The sequence below is a fragment of the Lycium ferocissimum genome, chromosome 10 (genome assembly GCF_029784015.1).
Source record: "Lycium ferocissimum isolate CSIRO_LF1 chromosome 10, AGI_CSIRO_Lferr_CH_V1, whole genome shotgun sequence".
Lineage (NCBI taxonomy): Eukaryota > Viridiplantae > Streptophyta > Magnoliopsida > Solanales > Solanaceae > Lycium > Lycium ferocissimum.
Window position 1 is genome coordinate 46,640,607 of NC_081351.1, and position 24,328 is coordinate 46,664,934.

General features: G+C 37.3%; 1 pseudogene; it reads right to left on the reverse strand.

Annotated features, from left to right (window-relative positions):
* Positions 1-3,448: 3,448 nt before the first annotated feature.
* LOC132034967 (SNW/SKI-interacting protein A-like) lies at positions 3,449-21,377 on the reverse strand (annotated as a pseudogene).
* Between the last annotated feature and the right edge of the window lie 2,951 nt (positions 21,378-24,328).

Here is a 24,328-nt window from a genome sequence, read left to right on the forward strand (position 1 = left end):
GTTTAGCGGTTCTGCGAAAACGCTAATGCAGCGATAGGTGACGGTTTTAATAGAAAATTAAAATTTTAATTTTTTTCTTTTTTTTTTAAAAGTGGGCGGATCTGGTAGTTATTGGGCCGTTGCCCAATGGTCCAAATTTATTTTTGCCCGTTGGCAACGGCCTAAAAACTCATCCCCCCCCCCCCCCCCCCGACCCCCCAAACTTTTATTTTTAACAACTTTAGCCTCTTTCCCACTCCTATATAAATCCCTCTCAAATTTGTTTTCATCCACACCAATTTTCTCTTCTCAAATCTCAAATTCTCTCAATTATTAGCTACTTTAAAGTTACAAGTTCTCGCAAATTCTCAATTATTAGCTATTTTATATTTTGCAACTATACAAAAACAAAGTGTTGGTGGAGTTGGTGGATTTGCACATGTCTAGCGACCTTGATTCAACCTTTGTTTTGGTGGAATTTATTTCGGCAATTTGGTATTTTCGTTCCAACTCTATTTTTAATTTTCGCAATTTATTTTCTTGCGATTTAATTGTGTCTAAGAGAGTTAGAAGAGGCGGTAGTAGTGTGTGGGGGAGGGGGGGGGGGGAATATGGAGGAAACATTTGTGCCGGAAACGGAAGCGTTTGACATTACTCAAAATAATTCAATTTTAGATCATGAAGCATTAGAACACCGATTTGGCCCAACCTATAATGAAATTGTTGATGATGATGATGACGATGACGAAACACAATCACCGGAAAATCCGATAGGAGATACTGATACACAACAAGCACAACAATCATTACAAGACTGGAGAGTTAATGGATTTTATTTCCAGCTTGTAAAATATGGGTAGAATTAGGACGACTTGGAAGTCAATAAGTCAATGTTCACTGTCCATGGAAGTATACAAACGAATTAAAAGTGTGTTTCCATTGTGGCCCACTCTTAAAGTTAGAAGATTTGCAGAATTAGTCTAAAGTCATTTTCGTAATTGACGAGCTAATGGACATGTGGGCCATGTCGTGTGGAATAGTTTCAATTTTTGCTTAGATGGCCCACCCAAGAAGAGAAAGGGAAAAAAACATAAGTAGGCAATTGTTAAAAAATAATTCCATTAGCCTAGCAGCATTATTAAGTTTTCATTTTACAGCAAGTAAATATTAACAACTTCCAAAAGAAATCCCTAGAATTAAGCAGGATCAATCCCAAACCAAACCTCTTCCTATTTGTTTGGACAGAATAATTATCTTCCATAACTCAAACAATCATTCAATTTTTTTTCGTCCTTTCCTTTTCTAAGATATATTTTGCAGAAAAAATAAATAATCCAGCATTTGTGTATATATCTAAATATACACATAAACATATATAGATTTATGTGTAATTAACATATACTACAAAAATATACTCGGTATTTTTGCAAAAATATATCTACACGATAAATATACATGGTATTTTCACTAAAAATATATTTATATCAGAAATATACATGGTATCTGTTCAACTGAGATGTATTTTCATGTAACATATTTATATCATAAATATGCATGGTATTTTCACAAAAATGTATTTATACCATAAATATACATGGTATTTAACAAAAAATTATATTTATACCATAAATATACATAGTATTTTCACATATTTATACCATAAATATACATGGTATTTCACAAAAAATTATATTTATACCATAAATATACATAGTATTTTCACACAAAAAATTATACCATAAATATACGTGGTATTTTCACAAAAATATATTTACCAATAATAACTGAAGCATGTTGATTTAATTCTTCCCCAAATAAAAGAAAACATAACAGGAAAAAACTAATAGTATCTAATATGAAATAAAAAGGAATGGATATAGATAATTAATCACTCAAACAATGACTGTCATTGTAGCATAGAGTCGAACAACAAAAAAAAAAAAAGAGAAAATTGAGATATGGGGGGTGGGGGAGGGAGGCGGAGTATTGATTAAAGAAGGAACAGAAATGATATGAAAAAATAGAATTAAAATAAAATATTAAGGGAATAGTTGTGGATCCCTGATTTAATGGAATAAATTTTGTAATTCTCCCTGAATTTGTGGAGTAAATGAGCGTAAGTTAAGTATACCCAAATTTAATAAAAGCTGCTATATTTATTCCACTTTAAAAGTTGTGCTAATTATGTTTATAACTCTTAGAGCGTGACAAACTATGTAAATTTTCTCAAGAAGAAAAGTCTCACACACTTCTCGTAATTGAGAAAGCCAAAGCACCTATTTGAATTGGGTTTTTAGGTAAAGCAGTTACTGATCTACGTCTACCTTAATTGGTACTTATCATAGATGTCTTCTAATTTAATAAAATACTCCCTCGGTTGCCCCTCTAATTTGAACGGTTGCTTCTTTTTCCTGTTCGTTTTTAAACACATTGCCCTTGATGTAGAAAGAATTTATGATTACAAATTCCCATGAATTTCCCTATAAGAAATATCCCCAATGTTTGATGATGACTAATCGACAGACAACGACCAAGATTACATTAACACAAACAATTATATTCTAATGTAAATCCTAACGTCCACGATAGCGCTTTAAGTGGCAAAATTAAATAAATAAGCTCTTACCTTGGTCTTGGACCACTATACCAAAAGAGACTTTTAGTGGCAATATATTTTCCTTTTAGCGACAATAATTATTGTCACAAAAACATTTACCAGCAATTGGTTAATGACATTAAGCTCCAATTCGAGTTAAAGCCTTTAGCGGCATTTATTGTTAGGGCTAAAGTTTGGTATTGCCGGTAATAATTGATTCTAGAATATAATTAGCGATAATTAAATTATTGCCTCAAATTAATTACCGCTAAAAGCATATTTTGTTGTAGTGGACTGCGGCTTCTTGACCTTCCTTTTGTCCTATCTACAGGCTCCAAAATTCTACCTTTGTCACTGATCACAAAAACAATCCTAGTCTCTGTTAGACAATTGTTTTATTCCACAAAACAAAATGTTATTACAACTCAGTTTATAGAATAAAGATGCACCTAAAAATACAAGAATGAAAATCACAACTTTAAACAAGGAAAGCTCAGCAACTCTTTCCTAGTTTTTTCACCTAATTTAATGCTAATATACAGAGACCACAGTAGACATTTAACTTTCTCAATTACCTTTTACCTCGGTCTTTCTTCTTGAACTTCATCTTTTCATATGGATTTCTTCAGACGTGATTTTCATTTTTATTGATTTTGTTGCCATATTCGTTTGGTCAGATTTTTCATTGAGTTCGGGAGGATTATCAGAAATCCCCATTAATTTCCTGTAGTTTGGCAAGAAACCTGAGGTTTTCGATTGTCAGGGGCGGATGCACATTGAGTAAAGCGGTGCCACGCGACACCGCTTCGTGGAAAATTATGCGAAATATATACACTACTATTATTTGATAGATGTATAAAAAAGAAAATGACATTACTGACAAAATGAACGCATATGTCCATGATGCTCATGTTGCAAAGCTTGTTGCGCTGCTGCAAACATTCTTCAAAAACATAACAACATTTTAAAGCAATATAGAGTAATTAGAAGATGTTATAACAGCATGAATATTGAGAGAAATGACCTGAACACTTCTAAAGCTGCAAGGCTGCAACAATGGAGATTTGTTACAACTGCATGAAGATTGAGACTATAGGATCCACATAGGCTATAGGGTGGTCACTTAGCGAAATTTATGTGCCTACATGGTGCCGCTACTACCATCATTTGCCCTATTGTTCTTAACCTCTGTCCAGAGCTTGTCCAAACCAGATGGATCGTCTCTTGGACCAGCCCTCTCAGTTGATGTTCCAACAAATGCCTTGTCAGGTTTAAAGCGGTCAGTCTTGATGATCTTATCCAGTTGTTGCTCATCAGCACCTCCATACATATCAGAATCAACATCTTTCTTTGGTCTGTATAGAGTAGACAGAGTTGGCTGAGCAGGAAATAGATCTTTATCATAGATTTTATAGGCATCATCGGTGGCAAATTAATCCATCCCTTTATCCCGGTTTGAACAATCTCTGGTCATACATCATAATCTCTCCTCCTCTTGATGTAGAAGCTATCCCAAGAGCCACCTTTTCGATATCACGGTCTCCATCTCTCGTGATCTTTCTCTTCTTACCACCCATTGCTGCAGCATCTTTTCGCTTCCGATCTCCTCTTCCCACATCGCTCCTCACGTATCTTTTCTCTCGTAATCGACACTCATTCATGGGAAGCTCTCTCTCGATCTTGCCTTGCGGTCAACTCCGGAAGTTCCATCTCTTTCTTTTCCTTCTCTTTCATCATCATATCTTTCTTAACCTTTGACCGCATTGCAACCGCTACTTTAGCTTTCTCGTCTACAACATACGTAACTTCCCGAAAGTTTTGCCAAATTATCATTGACCCGGACCTCCGAAGTCCCCTTCCATCCCCGGCCCGAGACGCTTATCAAGTGGGATTGTGTAACCATTAGGGTTCTTCGGTTTGATATACAACGCGGAATCTTCCAATCTTATTGGTCCTTCAACGTAACAGACGAGGAGGTGAATGTAAAGCGGATGCGGGTGGTGAACCGAAGAATACAAGGACATCACGTGCTTGAACTTAGGTGGCTCGATAGGGTCCACTGCATTCTCCACTGTTGCCAATGGCAGAAATCGAAGGGAAAAACCAGAGAAAAACTACAGCTAAATTACTCTAGGTTAACACTAAAGAGATATTTTCATTGATGATGAAGAAAGGTCGGCAACGATGCGATATACTGGTACGGTGGTTCCAGAATTAACTATTCCATCGGACCAATAGAAAACAAACAACTAATGGACTTATGTGTAAATACTAATAAGTAAATAACTAATAACGGGACTAATCGCATACATAGAAATAGCAAAATAGGTCACCCTAACTAACTTAACTAACTAGTACTCTTCTTTATTCATTAAGTACTACTTCCAGCTCTTCTCTTCTTCTGTGTGCAACAGTCCTTTACCCTTAAGAAGCTCCTTGTCCTCAAGGAACAAAAGAAGGGAACCTCACTTTTAAGGCTTGATAATCTTCCCAAGAAGCTTGATCTTCAGTTAGTTGATCCCATTGAATTAGAACCCGTGGGCTTGCAAGCTCCCTTTTACATCATCCTTCTATCTAAGACCTTGATTGGGGACAGTAAGGACTTGCTAGATCAAGTACTGGGGGATGTGAGATATTATCAGGTAGGCTATGGCATGCTTTGATCTGGGAAATATGGAAAGTTGGGTGTAACATCAACTGATATGGCAAGGCCAACCTATAAGCTACATTTCCCACCTTCTTGAGAATTTGATAAGGGCCATAATATTTACTTGTTGAGACAACTTAGTAAAATGATGTCTAGCCATAGTCACTTGTATGTATGGTTGAACCTTTAGATATACCCAATCTCCTTCCTTAAAGCGCCGTCCGATCGGTCTTTGTGCTGGTGCGACATTTCGTTGAGCTCTTGTAAGGTGATGTTGTAGTAACTGAAATTTAAATTCTCTAGTAAGCAAGCTTCTGTCCACATCTTGTAGTGATGACTCTCCAGCAATGTAAGGCAAGTGAATTGGGGGAGGTTGCCCATAGAGTGCTTCATATGGTGTGGTCTGAATGGAGGTGTGGAAGGTGCTGTTGTACCACCATTCTGCAGCAGCCAAATAAAGAAACCAGTCCACTTGTGAATCAGAGCAAAAACACCTTAGATATGTCTCCAAACATCTGTTCACCACTTCAGTCTGTCCATCACTTTGTGGGTGATAAGCAGTTGAAGCATTGAGAGTGACTCCCAACATAGAGAAAAGTTCTTGCCAAACCTTACTAGTGAATACCGGATCTCTGTCACTTACTATATCAGCTGGCATCCCATGAAGCTTATAAATGTGCTCCATAAAAAGTTTGGCAATGTCATTAGCTGAATAAGGATGGGACAACCCTACAAAATGAGCATACTTGGTAAGTCTGTCCACCACTACCCAAATGACAGATTTCCCTTTTGATTTGGGCAATCCTTCAATAAAATCCATACTTATACTTTCTGCAGTCGGTACTTTTCGGTGGTTGTAAAAGTCCGAGGTAAGATGCATTGTCATACTTGTGTCTGGCGTATGTCACAATTTCTCATCTTGTTGAATATCTTTCTTCATTCCTTTCCAATAAAATAATGCAACAATCTTCCTGTGAGTATTATCCATACCTGAATGGCCCCCAATGGATGAATCATGCCACAACTGCATGATATTTTTCCTCAATGCATCATCAGCACCGATAACCAGTCTCCCCTTTTTCCTTAGTTGCTCATGCAAGAAGGTAAACCCCCTTACTTCACCATTCTCTTCCATGAGTTCTTGAATAAGGTTCTTGAGTTCAGAATCTTGTTCCCAACTCTTGATAATCATGTCTAACAACTCAATCTTGATAGTGGACAAAGTCATTGAAACCAGTTCCACCATAGGCATTCTTGATAATGCATCAACTGCCTTATTCTCTTTACCCTTCTTATATTCAATGCAAAAATCAAATTGCATCAACTTTGCTATCCACTTTAATTGTGTTCGATTGTGTAGTTTTTGTTCAATGAAATTTAAGGGCCTTTTGGTCAGTTTTGACCACAAAAGGCCTTCCTGTCAAATACTGTGTCCACTTGTTAACAGCCATAACAAGAGCCAATAATTCTTTGTCATAGACTGACATTGCTTGATGTTGGATTGACAACCCTTTACTGAGAAAAGCTATGGGATGTCCTAGTTGCATTAATACAGCTCCAATTCCCAAATTGCAAGCATCTGTCTCAACAATAAAAGGAAGAGAAAAATCAGGAAGTACCAATACGGGTGCTGAAGTGATAGCCTCCTTCAACTTGTCAAATGCCTCTTGAGCCTTGTCATTCCATCCAAACCCATCCTTCTTGAGCAATTCAGTTAGAGGTTTACTCATAACCCCATAACCTTTGATGAACCTTCTATAATATCCGACGGACCAAAAAATCCCTTTAAGCGCGGGTGAAACGAGTTCGAGCCACCGCACTTGCTTCTTTGATCTTTTTTGGATCTGTGGACACTCCTTCGGCTGATATATAATGTCCTAAATATTCCACCTTTGAAGCAGCAAAGACACATTTACTTTGCTTTGCCAACAACTGATTTTTCACTAATAGATCAAATGTCATTCTGAGATGTTGTAAGTGTTCTTCCACATTCTTGCTATAGATCAAAATATCATCAAAGAAAACCAAAATAAATTTTCTTAGATGTTCCTGAAATATGTGATTCATCAGGCCTTGGAAGCTTGATGGAGCATTGGTTAGCCCAAAAGGCATGACCAAATACTCATAGTGTCCTGAATGGGTTTTAAAGGCTGTTTTAGGTACATCAGCTGCATTCATTCTTATTTGATGGTATCCAACTCTCAAATCTATTTTAGAGTAGATTTGAGACCCCCCTAATTCATCAAGAAGTTCTTCAATAATGGGAATTGGAAATTTGTCTTTGACAGTTAGCTTATTTAAGGCTCTATAATCTACACAAAGCCTCCATGAACCATCTTTCTTACTTACCAGTACCACAGGTGAAGCATATGGGCTAGAACTATGTTGTATGATTTCTTGTTCAAGCATTTCTTTGACCATCTTCTCAACCACATCCTTCTGTATTGGAGAATACTTGTAAGTCTTGCATTGGCCGACTTCTTCAATCAAGGGAATATGGTGGTCAAAAAATCCTCTTGAAGGAGGTAGTTGATGTGGTTCACCAAATATACCTTGATATTCATCTAAATTCTAACACCACATTTTGGTTCAACACTTCTTCGTGTCCTTTTCTAACTGCTTTGGCCTTAACCTTGATCATAAATATTTGTGCCACCTCGGGTGATTGTTCATCATTGAGATGGATTTTACTTCCTTAAAACTTGGTTTAATCCTTGTAACTTAACGGCTTCCCTTGATAGTAAAACTCGGGTGACGGTTTCGAAGTTAAACATCATGTCACCTAGCCGACACAACCATTTGATTCCCAAAACCAAGTCACATTGCCTATTGGGAAGATATAGAAATCCTCCTTGAACATTTCTCCTTGCATTAGCCACTCGAACCCTTTACAAACATACTCGGTTGGAATATCTCCACCGCTGCTAACTTGAATCTGGCTGAGCGTTAATTTTGTTCAAGTGACATCCCAATCTCTTAGCTGCTTCCACATCTATAAAATTGTGGGTTGATCCACAATCAATGAAAATATTAAAAGGTTTCTTTTCAGTGAAGCCCCTCACTCTTAGAGTCCTATACCCATTGGTTCCATTAAGAGCCTGTAATGAGATAGCACAATTCTCAACAGGATCTATAACTGTTTCCTCTTCGTCCAGCAAAATCTCATCAAGTTTCACATCATCTAAAGCAACCACTCCACCTTCCTCCAGTTCTATTGAGAATAAGTTCCTTTTAGCCTTACAATTGTGCCCTGGTACAAACTTCTCATCACAGAAGCAACATAGTCCATTTGCTCTCTTTTCATCCATCTCGGCAGGGGTCAACCACTTTTTCTTCCTATTAGTATTAAAAGTGGCTACAACTGGCTTCTTGTAAGATTGTTTAAGAAAATACTGATTGCATACTCCACAGGTAGGTTGATTCTAGTCATCACACTGTCAAAGGAAGATTGATAATCCTTTACAGTTCCAGTATGTTTCACCCTCATTATTTCAGTCATAGGATCAGTGTATTCAGCCCCAAATCTATCTATCGGACGGTCATAAATATATTCCTCCCATGTTGGTAATGGTAAATGAGATCCGTCTTCAAATAACCTGGTGCCATTGCAATGCATCACCCTCAAAATGAATGGCTACTAACTTCAACCTTTGATGGGTAGGAACATCCTCAACAGAGAAGAATTGTTCTACTTTGTAGAGCCAGGTTCTTAAATCTTCTCCATTAAACTTGGGAAATTCAATTTTTGTGTATTTAGCGAAAGCAGGAATAGGCATAGACATATTGCTATTTGGTTGATTATGGGAATGCTGGTTTGAAGGGAGTCACTATTTGGTTTGGAATTATCGTGGTTTGAGTCTCTTTGGGGGTGAGATTGAATATAGGTGGAGGAACATAAGGTATTTGATGAGAGAGGAGGTGGTACATGAGTATGTTGAGCATATTGAGCGAGAGGGTATTGCACACCTTGGGTATAAGGAATTTGGGTATTGAAAGAAGTGTTTTTTGGTATTGATTAGTGTTGGTTTGATAGGGCATATTTGGCCTATATGGAATTTGTGAGTTCTGGCCTTGGCTAGGATAGATTTGAGAGTTTTGGGGTTGTCCAAAAGAAGTTTGGATAGGTTGTGAGGACTGGATATCATGGATCTGTGCAGAATTTGTTCCTTGAGGTTAAAAACGCGGCTTTCCGGGGTTGAGAGAATTAATTGCACGACTAGTAGGAGCTCGAGAAGGAGCGGGATTAACATGGGGAATATAGTTGTGTGGGTTTTGAGAGTGAGCAGGATTGAATGGTGTCAAGGACAGAGGGGATGGCAAACTTCCAAATGTAAAAGGAACACCAGAGGGTGAATATAGCTCACCTGAAACAATTGGTGTTTCTTTATCTCTTTCCCCGGCTTTTCCATCGATAACGCAAGTACTGCGGTGCCTTGCTCTTGGTTCTTAAAAGCTTGTTCATGGGTTGCCCTCCAATTGATCTGTCGTATGGTAAAAATTTGCCATCTCATAGACATTCGTTGGAGGAGAGAAAGCATCTCCTGCATTTCAGTCGCCATCGATTCCACAGAGCCAAGAACTTGCTCTGATACCACTGTTGCCAATGGCAGAAATCGAAGGGAAAAACCAGAGAAAAACTACAGCTAAATTACTCTAGGTTAACACTAAAGAGATATTTTCATTGATGATGAAGAAAATTTGTAACGATCGATATACGGTACAAAGTACGGGGATGTAATCACTAACTATTCCATCGGCCAATAGAAAACAAACAACTAAATGGACTTATGTGTAAATACTAATAAGTAAATAACTAATAACAAGGGGACTAATGCGTACACATGGAAATAGCAAAATGAGGTCACCCTAACTAACTTAACTAACTAGTACTCTTCTTTATTCATTAAGTACTACTTCCGACAACTTCTTCTTCTCGTGTGCAACATCACCATCCTAATAATCCTCTCCTTCGCGCGAATTCGTACCAAGGCTTGTGTTGGAAAAAAAGCAACAACCAAATTGCACGACGAGTAACATTGAAGAAATACCCAAGTCGAAACTTCACACACTATTTGAACCAAAAGAAGACAATAAACACTAGCACAAACGAAAATTCAGGCAGCAGCTATACCAACAATAAAATAGCAAAGCAAAAATAAATCGAATGGAAGAGACACCAAATTTACGCGGTAAAACCCCTTCAAGGTGAAGAGGAAACATCCACGGGACCTCGGCTCACAAAAGCTCTACTATAATCAACAAGGTTACAACAATGTTCTCAAATGGCTACAACTACAAAGCCAAGCACGGAGAAACAATACATAAAAAATAGCACCAAAAGCTAGAAGAAAGGAGAGAAATCAATCTCAAAAATGAGCTACGTCGTACCGAAAAGCCGGAGCTACGGACCACAAAATTCGATCTCCTTTGTTGAAATCGAAGAACCGTATGTTGAGAACCCTAGTTCAAATTTCGGCAAGACGATCCAGAAAATTTAAGAAACACAATTTAAAGCGGTATTTGTAGCGAGAGAAAATTTCGACGAAAAATCGCTTTCTCTTTCACGTTTTTCTCTCTATATGGCTACATATGAATTCACTCTTGTGTTCTCAAAATAAGACTAAATTGATCCTATGTAGAGGGAAATTTTGGGCAAAATTGGCTGGTTCAAATTGGATTGGGTTTTATTAATCCAATTCCACATAGGAAGGGAAAAACCCAAAAACCTAATTGGATTGGGTTTTATTAATCCAATTCCACAGAGGAAGGGAAAACCCAAAAACCTAAATTCTCTCCCTCCCGACTATGTGGAGAAAACCACCATCCCGGCGATTAAGCAACGCTTTAAATCTAGACTCGCAGCCAAGCCTAGGACAACCTGAATAGATGATATCTTCACAAATGGAGAAACGATTTCATCAAAATCAACTCCCTTCTTGATTAAAGCCCTTGACAACCAATCTAGCCTTGTACCGTGGGCCCCGGGTTGCATCTTCATGTTTCACCCTAAAACCCGTTTTGTTTTTCAAAGTTTTTTTGTTTTTAGGAAGCTTTACACGATCAAATGTATGATTATCATGCAAGGATTTAATCTTATCTTGCATAGCATCAAACCACCTTTTCTTTTCTTCACTATCCATGGCCTCATCAAAACTTTCAGGTTCTCCCCCATCAGTCAAGAGTACAAACTCATTGGGAGAGTAACGAGATGAAGGTACTTTCTCTCAATAGATCTTACGAGAGAACTGCGGAACATCGATTAACCGGTTGCCGGCCAACCACATCATCTTTCCCTTTGGAGCATCAACAACATCATGCGCTGGTCATTTTGAACATGATCACTATCTTCACTATCAACTTGATCTTCATTATTTTGAAGATTTTCTTCGGGTACAATAGTCACGAGTGCCCAGTCAACATCAACTCGGCTCTTATTGCTCCTCGAGAATCAACCTTCTCGAACTTTGTCAAAATCTTCAATTGTTTGGTCTTTAAAGAACACAACATCACGGCTTCTAACAAGTTTCTTCTCATCCGGATCATAGAAACGATAGCCAAATTCGTCTCGACCATAACCAACGAAGATACATCGCCTAGTTTTAACTTCCGGCCTTTGACCTCTCATCCTTAGAACATGCATAAAGGGGCACTTGCCGAAGACTCTCAAATGAGCATAAGAGACATCCTTACCAAACCAAACTCTCGTCGGGGACATCACCATCCAAAGCAACGGTAGGAGATAAATTAATAACATAGCCGGAAATATTAAGTCTTACGCCCAATTGAATCCGGCACTAGCATCTAAAAGCAAACATCTAACCCTCTCGGCTAGAGTTTTGTTCATCCTCTTGCTAGACCATTTATTTGAGGAGTCTTTGGAGGAGTTTTCGATGCGAATACCGCCGTTCACAATAATTATCAAAGGGACCAATGTATTCACCACCATTGTTTGAGCGGATGCATTTAGTTTCTTGCTCGTCGCCCTCAACCAAGGCTTTAAAAGGACCAATAAATCGGAATGTACCAACTCCGGTAAATCCGGCTTTTCTTGAAGGTGAATGACTGCGAAAAAAAACTCTTTTCGTTTCCGTAAGCAATGAACACCTCTCTTTAACTTTGCTTGTTTCCTCCCTAAAGCAAATTCTTCTTAGCCAAGTTATCAATCCCTTCTCGCTCATATGACTCGGCCTTCTATGCCATAATTTTGATGAAGTATCATTCTCCACCAAATTTACCGAGTCACCACAAATGGAGCCACGAAATAAGTACAAGTCGGACATGCGCAACCTCGAGCCACAACCATTGAACCTTTAAGAAGCTTCCACCGGCCACCACCAATGGTTTGATCATAACTATCATCATCAAGCTTTCTACAAAATTAAATTCGTATGAACATCCGGGAGCATGCTTGACATTGTTAAGAACCAACCTCGAACCGTTCTTACTTTTCAGCAAGCGTCGTGCCAATGCCAAGTACCTCAACCTCACTATCATTGCCCATTCGTAAATTTTCAAAAATTACCCGGAGTATAAGAAGAAAATAATTATTCTTTGGCGTGACATGAGAAGTGGCACCGAATCCACAAACAAGGTAGACTCATCACAAACAAGATTGATATCATTTTTACCCACAAGCAACAAGAAGATCATTTTCGAACAACAAACGACACGATTTTCATTATCGCCTTCTTTCTTTTGCTTTTTTCCTTCCTCTTAAACTTGTAACAATGTTTCTTGATGTGTCTTTCGTGACAATAGTCACATGTAAGATTCTTGTACCGGAGGATCTTGACTTGCTTCTACTTTTTCCTCCGTCATTCGACCGAAGTTATCTACCCGTCTTCGATAACCAAAATATCGGAGTGAAGTTGAAGAAGACGACGCTTGAGATCTTCTTCTCTATCTCTTCATTCAAAACACCACTCTTAGCATATTCCATGGTTACACCATCACCGGGAGCAAATTAGTCAAAGAAACTCAAGAGTTTCCCCAAGAGTCGGGCAGAGTATTAAGAAGCCAAAGTCCTCGTATTTCTTCATCAAACTTGACACTCATTCCGGACATACCGATCAAGGACACCACGAAAATCATTGATATGATCGTAAATAGGGGCGCCCTCTTTGTATCTAATATTCATCAATTATTTCGGTAAAGAACAACTTATGCCGGTTTCGCTAAAGTCTCTCGAGCTTTTCCCACAAGCTTTTAGCATTTGTCTCATTCACAATATGATTTTGAACATTATCTTCAACCCATTGCCTAATATAGCCACAAACCTGTAAATGCTCAAATTCCCAATCCTTATCTTTAATAGACTCGGGTTTCTTAGAAGCAAACACAGGTAAATGCAATTTCTTGACAAATAGAAGATGTTTCATCTTGCTTTTCCATATATGGTAATTATTGCCATTTAAACAAACCATCATACTCATATTTGCCTCCATCATACTCATATTTGCCTCCATCATTCAAATGGACAATCAACACAACCACAAGCTCTGATACCACTTTGTTGGGAAGAAGCAAGCAATAACCAAATTGCACGATGAGGTAACAGCGGAAGAAATACCCAAGTTGAAACTTCCCACACTATTTGAACCAAGAGAAGACAATGAGCCCGTTTGGATGGGCTTAAAAAAAGTGGCTTTTATGTATAAAGTGCTTTTCGAACTTTTAAGTGCTGAAAGTTATTTTTATAAATAAGCAGTTGAGTGTTTGGATAAAAGTGCTTATGCTGAAAATAAGTTGTTGATGTGTTTGGTAAATAAGTGCTGTAAGCACTTATTTTCTGTCAAAATGACCGAAATACCCTTAAAGTCAAGTTAATACCATAATAAGTTGATTTAAAGATTTTTAAACTCTAAAGTTGATTCAAATCAAAAGTAATTTATATTTTAAAATCACTTCCACTATAAAATGTATATTTAAGTTAATTTTTTATAAATACGTGTTACTTAAGGGGGGGGGGGTCATGAGCTAAAAGAGACACTTATTTTGGAATGAAGCGGAGTAATATCTTCTTGATTTATTTCATTACTAGGAAATTACCTGACGCGCTTCGCGTGTATGAAAGACAATGATTTTACAAATTGACACTTTTGAATTTTTTTTCTCCTTTTTTTTTGGGAAAGAAGAAAATAATTTCCTCATGTACGTATTAATCTTATATTTATTTGAATATTTTCTTTTCTTTTTCTCTTTTGAGTTATGCATTTGACTTCAATAACCATTCAATCAAGTCTAGGAATAATAAAAAGAAAAGTGCTAATACAACCAAAAGCACTCCTTTATAAATACAAGAATGGAAAATATTCATATAATACAAGCATCAAGCATTAGAAATGTCACTAGCAATCATATCACGAAACCCCATCCAATAGACATCATTTTGTTCTCTACATCTTCGACATCTACATTGTTAGCTCTTGAAGTTGTGCCAATATCATTAGAATCAACCGATGGAATATAGCTCTCATTCTCGGCTGTTTGGAACGATCATCCACATTGCATTTCTTTTCTAATATAATTGTGAATGGCCATACAGTGAGCAAGTACGATGTCCCTTTGTATGTCAATGATAGTATGGCATGTCTCTCAAAACAGACCATCTTGCTTTCCAAACACCAAATGCGCTCTACTACATTTCTACAAGAAGAATGTAAATAGTTAAATTTCTCAACGCATCCTCTTGGCTCTCGCGGCTGTCGAGCCGCACCGCGGCGAAATTCGGTTAGGTGATATCTTACATTATTTCCTTTGTACGGAGCCATGTATCCTTTCATGTGTGAATATCCTCGCATCAACTAGATAATATTTGTTTCCGCGTGGATGTGGAAAGTCGAGCCTTCTCTACGAAGGGCCTCCGCAATATACGACTATCGTGAGTCGCCCTTCCCACCCCGGCCATGCAAATGTAAAAAACATATTAAAATCAACAACGGCGAGAATATTTTGAGTCGGATAACCTTTACGTCCAATATATGGTATCTCTTGACCTTGCGGTAATCTAGCTTTAACACGTGTGCCATCAATTGCTCCAATAAAGCCCCATGTTGTGATCGTGAAAAATAAACTCGGGATCCATTTTTTTCTCGTCGAATTCCAAGTACAAGAAACTATCATAAAGCTTTTGTTATATAAGGGTAGTAAAGATACAACCTAATAACAAATTATCACAATCCGGTTTTACTTTAAAGAAAGGAGATATCTTTGTTTACATGGCTCGCGAGCATCGCAACCATCATTATAATTTGGACGTGGTTGAATGATATCTCTTGCAAGCTTACAAACGGCCTTTAAAACACCATGAAAGTGTCTATGAACTGCGGTCTCTCCTTAATGTTGAAAGATATCTTGTATCATTCGATTTCCAACCTACGTGCACAAGTCATCAAGAATATGCCTAACATTTCACGTATAGACATTCCACGAGTCAAGCGAAGCCCATATTTATCGCTAGTCATCGATAGATCAATGAACACCGCCTTCTTCGCCCTCGGAAATTTTCATAACAACGAGTCTTCATTTTCGTAATATCTCTCTCTCGAATAAACTCATTTCGCAAGAGCGCATTGATGTACGACAAGGTTCTTTCAGATAGGTATTTTTCACAATACATCAAAATGTATTTACTCGTTATATGACATAAAAGCCATCCACTCCTTCGCATCTTGCTCTCTCCGAATCTCTCTAGAGCTCTCGATTCGTCATCTAATAAATCACTTAAACGAGGAGATACCACATTGCTAATATCCCAACTCTCCATTTAACCGAAATGGAAATGACTCAAGTTAGTAAAGAATGATTTTTTTTCCAACAACCTAATCTCAAGATTTTTTAGAAACTCCATCGTTTCAATGCACTCATATCCATCGTTTTCAAATTATCAAGTCACAACAGCAAAGAACACAGTGCACACAGAAAGAAATCTTTGTGCGCAGTGCAACAGGCGCAGCGCATCGGGCAAAATGAAAGTACTCGTTAGGCGCACGCGCGCGCGTCAACAAGCAATAGCGCACGCGCAGGCATCACAGTGCGAGCGCACCTCGTCGGTGGCGCCTGAAGGGCACAAGACACACCGAAAATGAAATGTGGGGCCACAGTTGTACAGCTAGCCATCTCAAATTACTATTCCATCAAAGAAATAACCACAACAATACATAAAGTTCCCACATTCATTAAAGCCAACACAACAACAATAACCATATGTCTAAGGATACAACCATAACGTCAACACAACATTAACAATACATAAAGTTTACACGTACAACCATAAGATTTAGGGATACAACCGCAATGTCTAAACAAGAAGCAATAAGTAAAGTTTACACACACAACCATAATGTTCGAACATTAAACAATAAAAACATTTAACCACAAGAACGCAACTTCCACCCCATTTTTTCCGAAGGTGTAACCGATTGTTATACCAACCAAGATTTCCGAGCTTCACTTCGCTTCATCTTAAGAAACAAATGGACGTACATCCTTCTTAAGAAACATGTGCAAACATAGTTGTACTTTCCACTCCCCAGTAGAACACGAAAAATTTGGCCAACATATTCATACACTTATCGACGACGGGACATGTTCACGGGCGGGGATGTACAGCCGTTTTTACTAGACATAAACTCCACTAGAGAGTGTATATCCTCTCTCATTGATGCCGCACCGCATTTTGCCTTATTTTTTTGACTTGATTGGAAGTTCCAAAGTATCATCAATTGAACCTCGTCTTTAAGCCATTGCGCTTAGGAAACATAATAGAACGACATTACTCGTATATCATCACTTTCATCATTCCCTTCATCACAGATTGGATTAAAGTACCTTTTGTCATAGCCACCAATATTATTTGGTTCCTTCTTCATCAAGATCTACTCGAATGCCGTACATTTGTTCTTGATTGGCCGCACGCGTCTTTTTCCGTAGCAACAATATCGTAAAACAACGCATCATAGCGATACCATATTAGTGAAAGATCTATTTTCCCGAACTTATTATATCGATCATCCTCCCGTAACAAAAAAATCAAAACTACTTTAAACTAACCAAGAAATTTACAATGAAAGAAAAAAAGAAAGACATAGAAACGTTAGAGACGTATTTTAATTTTTCGCTCCCACCAATCAACATCGCCATATAATTGTATTTTTCGTGGCATCCCATCCTAAACCCGTCTCCTCTCATCAACTTCTTAAAAAGAATCCAATCTTTTTTTCTGCTGTTATCCCAATGATTTTTCATTTGTTTTTTATCATAGTTTCTTTCTCGTGGCTCGAAGTGAATTCTTCAACAACATTATTCCATCCATCTCTATTTAAATGAGTGTGTGGTCTACGTCCTTGTCTAATCTCATTTTCACACACAAATCTATAAATTTAATGTTGGCATCATCATCCCACTTAGCATTACTTCGTGCTTTACTAGTTTCCGACATGATCAACGTAAACAATCAAAAGGAGAAATAAACGTTGAAGAAAGGAGAAATAAACGTTCATGAACTCGCCACATCATAATGTTACGCCCCAATAACTAAACACACAACCACAATTCCCTAGTTTCAGCTCATTATGCACAACAGAACTGGCCTCATTTCCAATCGGGAGACGAAAAGCACGGATTATCGTGTTTAAAACTAGTGCTACTTCTCTCGTTAATATCACCTTACTATTTTGTGTTAAAGATTGCATATGCATCTTGATTCTTCAAAGACCAATAAAGCTTCAAACTAATAGTCAAATTAAGCTGTCATTATTCTGCACCTCCACATAAGCTTAAGTCCGTGCAAACAGCTATCTCGTGTCATCCTCTTAAGCAATCCATTCGTAATTGGTCTTTTTCTCTCCGTATTCACTTAAACTTTTCCGAATTAAAAACCTTTAAAATAAATCACCGATAAATTGGTACAATGGTACAGCATTAGTGATACCATTTCAGCAATAACTAGGATTTTTCCTAATGTGTCTTTAACAGACAAAACACCAAACTTCTCTATAATAGTGACCAAAAGGAACACTTTAAAACCAAGAAAATGAAACATTAACACATCCTGATCTAGCCTCTTTTTGGGGCTAAATGGACCCCCTTTGACCAAAACAGTTCAGTCTGCACACGAGTTTAGTTTATTTTAGTCACAAAAATCCCAGAACCAGACAAAGATTTTGATTCCCGCGCTATGTTTAGTTTAAGACTTAAACAGTTTGATAAATTCATTATCCCTTTCTGTTTTTGTCTAATACATGAATCTTAAGTACATTATTATAATACTACAGTACAAACAAATGCAGGATTAGCATGAAGAAGCATGCTAAATCTGATAATGGTTGGTCATTATCCAAACCTACCTATCCTTCATTGTTTAAAGGATTAAGCCCGCGGCCTCGACGGTGGGGGTATGTGTTGAAAACGAAAAGAGTTTGAAAACGAGGCAAAAGAATAGCTCATATTTTGCCATTTGTCTGGTAGGAGATAACAGTAGAGAAAGAATAGCTCCAATTAATATCGCTATGTAATTAAGGAATTTGACATGGTATACGTTATAACCAACTACAAATGTTAATAAGATCTAAGATGAGATCTAAATCTTGGAAAACTAAATTGAATATTTGATTCTTTTACATTAAGTTTGTTTTCATTTAACTTAGATATCGAGAAGATTTTTGAAAGTTGACAACCATTAGATTTCGTAGTTGTTGCAATCCATATTGATGATTGATTCAAAACTCAAATGCGTTTTAAAATCCAATTTTCACCTTATTAAACCGTTGAAAAGGAATTTTATATAATAAAGCTCCTAAAGATATGCTATCGGCAAGTGCTCCCCGCTTTTGTGTTTTATTCAAAGATAATAATCTCAGAGAGAGAAAAAGAGAGGCAGGATCGTGTAAGCTTCATCGTTATGCTAGGCTTTTTCTTTTACAATTTTTTAAGTAGACAAAAGAACGAGGGTGTTCTCAACGCAAAATAATTTCGGCTAATTCTTATCTCCAACTAATTAGTTTTTTTTTTGATAACCAACTATAAAATTATTATTCTAATTAGTAATTCTGCCTATTTAAGAACTCCTCGTGGATATGGAGTACATGACAGCAGTTTCTTCTCATTCTACAAGTCCTTTTCTCACAACATCTCCTACCATTACTCTCCCACTTCTTATAGATACTAAAACCAATACATTTCCTTCTCTTTGATAATCAAACAATTATTTCAAAAGCGCATTAACAAAGGTCGATTTCAAACAAAATTGTTCAAGCAATGCTACAGACGAAGCAAATCAAAAATGAAAGGTCTCACTGATTACACTGAAAAATTGGAATCTGAAAATCGCACAGTACCTTTATCGACAATATCTCAGCAACAGAAGAAGCAATTTCTTCGAAACCAGCGAACTTAGATACTAAAATGAAAACACAAAATCAGTGATTAACAACGAGCTTATCATCACTGATTCTACTGAGAGATTCAGCGTAGAAAAAACACAAGTATGCAGAAAAAATCCACACGCAAGATGAAATAAAGCTAAATTACAATTTGTAGAGAAAAATCAAAGAATAAGGAAGAAGAATACCTTAGATCGAGAAAACTTGAAGAACCCAAGCTATTTTCAACATTGATTTTAGATTTACAACCTTACATTTTTTAAGAACTCAGCGATTTGGGGAAATTTTAGAGAGAGAAAGAGAGTGTGGGAGTGAAGAAAGTTGTGGGTTTTGTAGAAGATGATGAACACAGATCGTGGAGGCTGCGTTGTTGTAGAAGATGATGAAGAGGCTGCGTTGTTGTAGAAGAAATGAGAACATATCGTGAATTTTAGGGCTTTAGCTAAGAGGGTATTTTGGGAATTAAAATAAAATATAAGGGATATAAAAGTAATTTCCATGGTCAACGAAAATGGCTTTAAGCCCTCCAAAAAAAAAAGTTAGGATTCCCAACTTTTCATTTTTGGGTGACTTTAAGCACTTTATGGCTTAAATTTAGCATTAGCCAAACACTACAATAAGCTAAAAAGGGCTTATAAGTTGGTTTGACCAACTTATAAGCCCATCCAAACGGGCTCAATAAACATTAGCACAAACGGAAATCCAGGCAACAGCTATACCAACAATAAAATAGCACATCAAAAATAAATCGAATGGAAGAGACACCAAATTTACGTGGTAAAACCCCTTCAAGGTGAAGAGGAAACATCCACTTTGACCTCCGCCCACAGCCTCACTATAATCAACAAGAGTTACAACGGTGTTCTCCAAATGGCTACAACAACAAAGCCAAGCACGGAGCAACAATACATAAAAATAGCACCAAAACTAGTGAAGAAAGGAGAGAAATCACCCCCAAAAATGAGCTACTGTTCGTACTCAAAAACTGGAGCTACAGACCACAAAATCCGATCTTCACCGTTGAAATCGAAGAACCAGATGTTGAGAACCCCCAGTTCAAATTTCAGCACGATCCAACGGTTAACGAATCGGGAAACGCAATTTAAAGCGGACTCTGTAGCGAGAAAAAATTTCTGGACGAAAATCGCTTTCTCTCTCACGTTTTTCTCTATATATTGCCGCTATGAATTCACTCTTGTGTTCTCAAAATAAGACCTAAATTGATCCTATATATAGAGGAAATTTTGGGCAAAATTAACTCGGTCCAAATGGACGTTTATTAATCCAATTCTACATGGCGGAAGGGAAAAACCCAAAAACATAATTGGATTGAGTTTTATTAATCCAATTCCACATAGGAAGGGAAAACCCAAAAACCTAACAGCTTGTACTTAATGAACTTGGATTCTTGTGATTGTCTATCAACTTTTATGATCTTCTGAAGGGCAGCCTTGGTCTTTCGAGTAGTCTCCTCAATTAGTTTCTGCTTCTCTTCCACGTCCCAATCTTTGTCATGGTCCTTGTCATTGTCTTTCACAAACTTCGGGACGAGATTCTTGTACTGACAATAAACAATTTTCTTAGCTTTTTCACCGTGCCTCACAATTGCATCGTACCTCACTTCACCGTATTCATCCACAGTAACAGGCAAAGTATTTCGTCCATCTATTTTTCTGACCATATCAAGAGGATACTGTGCATAATGGAGTTCAGGGAATGCTCCTCCATCCCCAAAACCCTGTAGCCGTTTTGTGCTGCTGGTTGATGGTGCCATGATGAGAAGAGAATGAATTGGTAGGTTTGGCTTTATATTATACTCCTATAAAGTTTACAAGTAGTCCTACAAAGGAAAGGAAAGCATGCAAGAATCCTACAACGGAAAGGAAAGGTAATCCTAATCCTAAACAGAAAGGGTAAGCAAATCTTCGTAATTTCTATTCCTATTTATACAATTATTGGAATTTTAAATCTTTCATATATATACTAGGAAAAATTCTATACATTTTGCACCTTAATTTTTTTATCCAATGAATTTGTGGCTTCAGTACGCCACATACCCTAACCCCCCCCCCCCCCACACACACACCTTTCCCCTCCGTCTCTTTTTGTTTCTTACTTTCTTTTGTTTTCCGGAATAATTTTTTCCTTTGTTTGAAAATCAATTTTTCACCATGAAAATTTCAAATTCAACTTGAAGTAGGATTTCAAACGTGAAAACAGTTTATAACCTATTTTTCAACTCCATCTTCATAATTCCAAACAAATCTGTACTCTCCTTTGCAAAAAGTATAACCTAACACAACTCCATCTTCAACCACTACTAAAATAACTGCATTTATCGACCTCAAAAAACAGCTATTTCCAACCTCATGAAGTTGGTTTTGGGCATAAACCGACCTCAAAAATTGCAGTTAAAGTGAAAAATATTTGATTTCTATAGCCAAACGCTTATATAATATATTGGGGTTCCTTGAACTTGATACCTTTTATTAAGTGTATACTTAAAATTATATTTGGTTTTAATTAATTTCCTATACTTAGCTATTTGTTAGCTTTCACCACTCTGGACGACTTTAACACAAGGAGGTGTTTACTTGTTGCCACGTCAATATTTTTTGCTCACATGGCATTTTGTAATAATAAAATATTTTTTTGTCTTCTTAAATTCATTAATCCTTTAGGGTCATAATTTCAGGCCAGATTTGTAAAAATATGTTTGAAACTTTATTATTAGGCTAAGTTTTATTATTTGGATACATACTTTGGACAAACCCAAACTTTGTATTTTCCATATTTGACCCAAAAAGTAAAGAATACACGACTGCATCGAAATATGAAATAAAAAAAATACTTAGTTGAAAAATGTTATATCCCGTATTTTGTACAATGGGACAATCCGAGTTAACCACGATAAGTTAGGGACAAGACTATTCCGGGATGCGAAGTCGAGACTTTTAACCACGATTTTGTTTCAAGACATAAATTGCTTATGATTTTGTTGGCATGGAATATTAAAGAAATTTGGGGCTAAAAGTGAATATTGGAAAAATTAATATTTCATGAATTAAGGGGGAGGTGGCCGGCCACATGGGGTGTGGGCCATGGCCACATGGATGCCTTGTATATGCTAATAAAAGAGGACCAAGTCAAGTGTATTTTCCATCTTCATCACTTAGAGAAAAATCAAGAAACTTGGAGAAAGAAAGACCAAGGCCATTCGACCATAGGTGCGTTAGAAATTGAGGTCCAAAATAGCCATCAAAAAATTATTTTCTTCTAGCAAACCCACTAATTTGAAGGGTCCTTGTTAACGTGGAGTTGTTGTTTGAGTCAACAAACCGCTCATTTTCATCCTTTGCCAACCTTAGCTAAGTTGTGAAGTTAAGAAGAAAGGTAAGGTTTAATCTTGTTTTTATATGTTATGGATGGTTTATGAATGTTGTAGTATGTAAAAATGGATGAAACTCATGAAATATTGCATGTGGAAGTTGGGCCGTGTGCATGGCTTGTGGCCGTGCAAGTGGGTATGGTGTAGGAGTGATGGATTAAATTCTATTTAGCATGTTTGGGTGTTGTAGAGTGTTGAAATGGATGAGAATCATTAATATATGTGTGTATGGTGGTGGCCGAGTATAGGTCATCTTGGGTGCCAAGGAATGAATTAATGTTACTTAGTGTTTGAGTTGTTGTTGTTGCGGATTCTATGTTGATAATGAGATTTTAATGATTTAAGTTGGTGTTGTAATTGTCGCGGGCTGATTTGGAAGTCAACGTGATTCCTATGTAGTTTGTATATTTATGGGAATGACATTGTTAACAAATGAATTGTTGATTTAATTTATGAATTCGGAAGTGAGGAATGTGTGTTGTTGTTGTTGTTCTCGGGTTTGGGGATGGTTTTCGGGTGAGTTGGTACATTGGTTGGGTTGTTTGAAATATTGTGTGAATTGTTTAAAGTGTTCTTGAATATTGTGTGAATGGTTTCGGATTAGTAATTGAACGTATGAGCGTTGATATTGGCTTGAATGTAAGTAGTTGAATTGAATATAATGAATGTTGTTGAATTATGTAGAAAAGAGTTACTAACGTTAGAATGCGTTTTGAATTGATTATTGACGTTGTTAGTGTGGTCATTGGTATTGTTGTTGATGAATTTGGCCGAGTTGAATTCTCGGGGTTGTTGTATTTACAGGGGAAATGCTGCCCAAATTTCTGTAGAATTAAGTGCTAGTTTGGAATTGAATGTCTAAATGCCTTTAGCTAATGTTTGGTATTTAATGACGTATTGTAGATCTTGGGAAGTCCGCGACGTAAGTTTGGATTAGCTTCGAGAGAGCAGACGAGGTATGTGAAGCTTATCCCTTCTTTCGTTGGCATGTCTTAGTGGTAAGTAGGCTATGATACGAGCCTCGGGGTAACCCCACTCTTATGGTCCGAGCACGATTATGATTCCTATTCACCTCTTGATATGGGTATTCTTAATGTAGTAGAAACATGGTCCTTATGCCTTTGTTATGATTGGATTTGAAATGTTGCATAAACGGTTTTGTTTCTAAAGGATCTTATCTCTAATAGTGTCGTAACTTTCGTGACGAGCCAGGATTGCTTTGATATGCTCATAAGTGATTCTATACGTATAATGACCTTAACTTTCATGGGCGGGCCCGGATTGGGTTGATGCGTATCTGTGGGCCCCGAGACTCTTCTATGGTTGACTCTAACGAC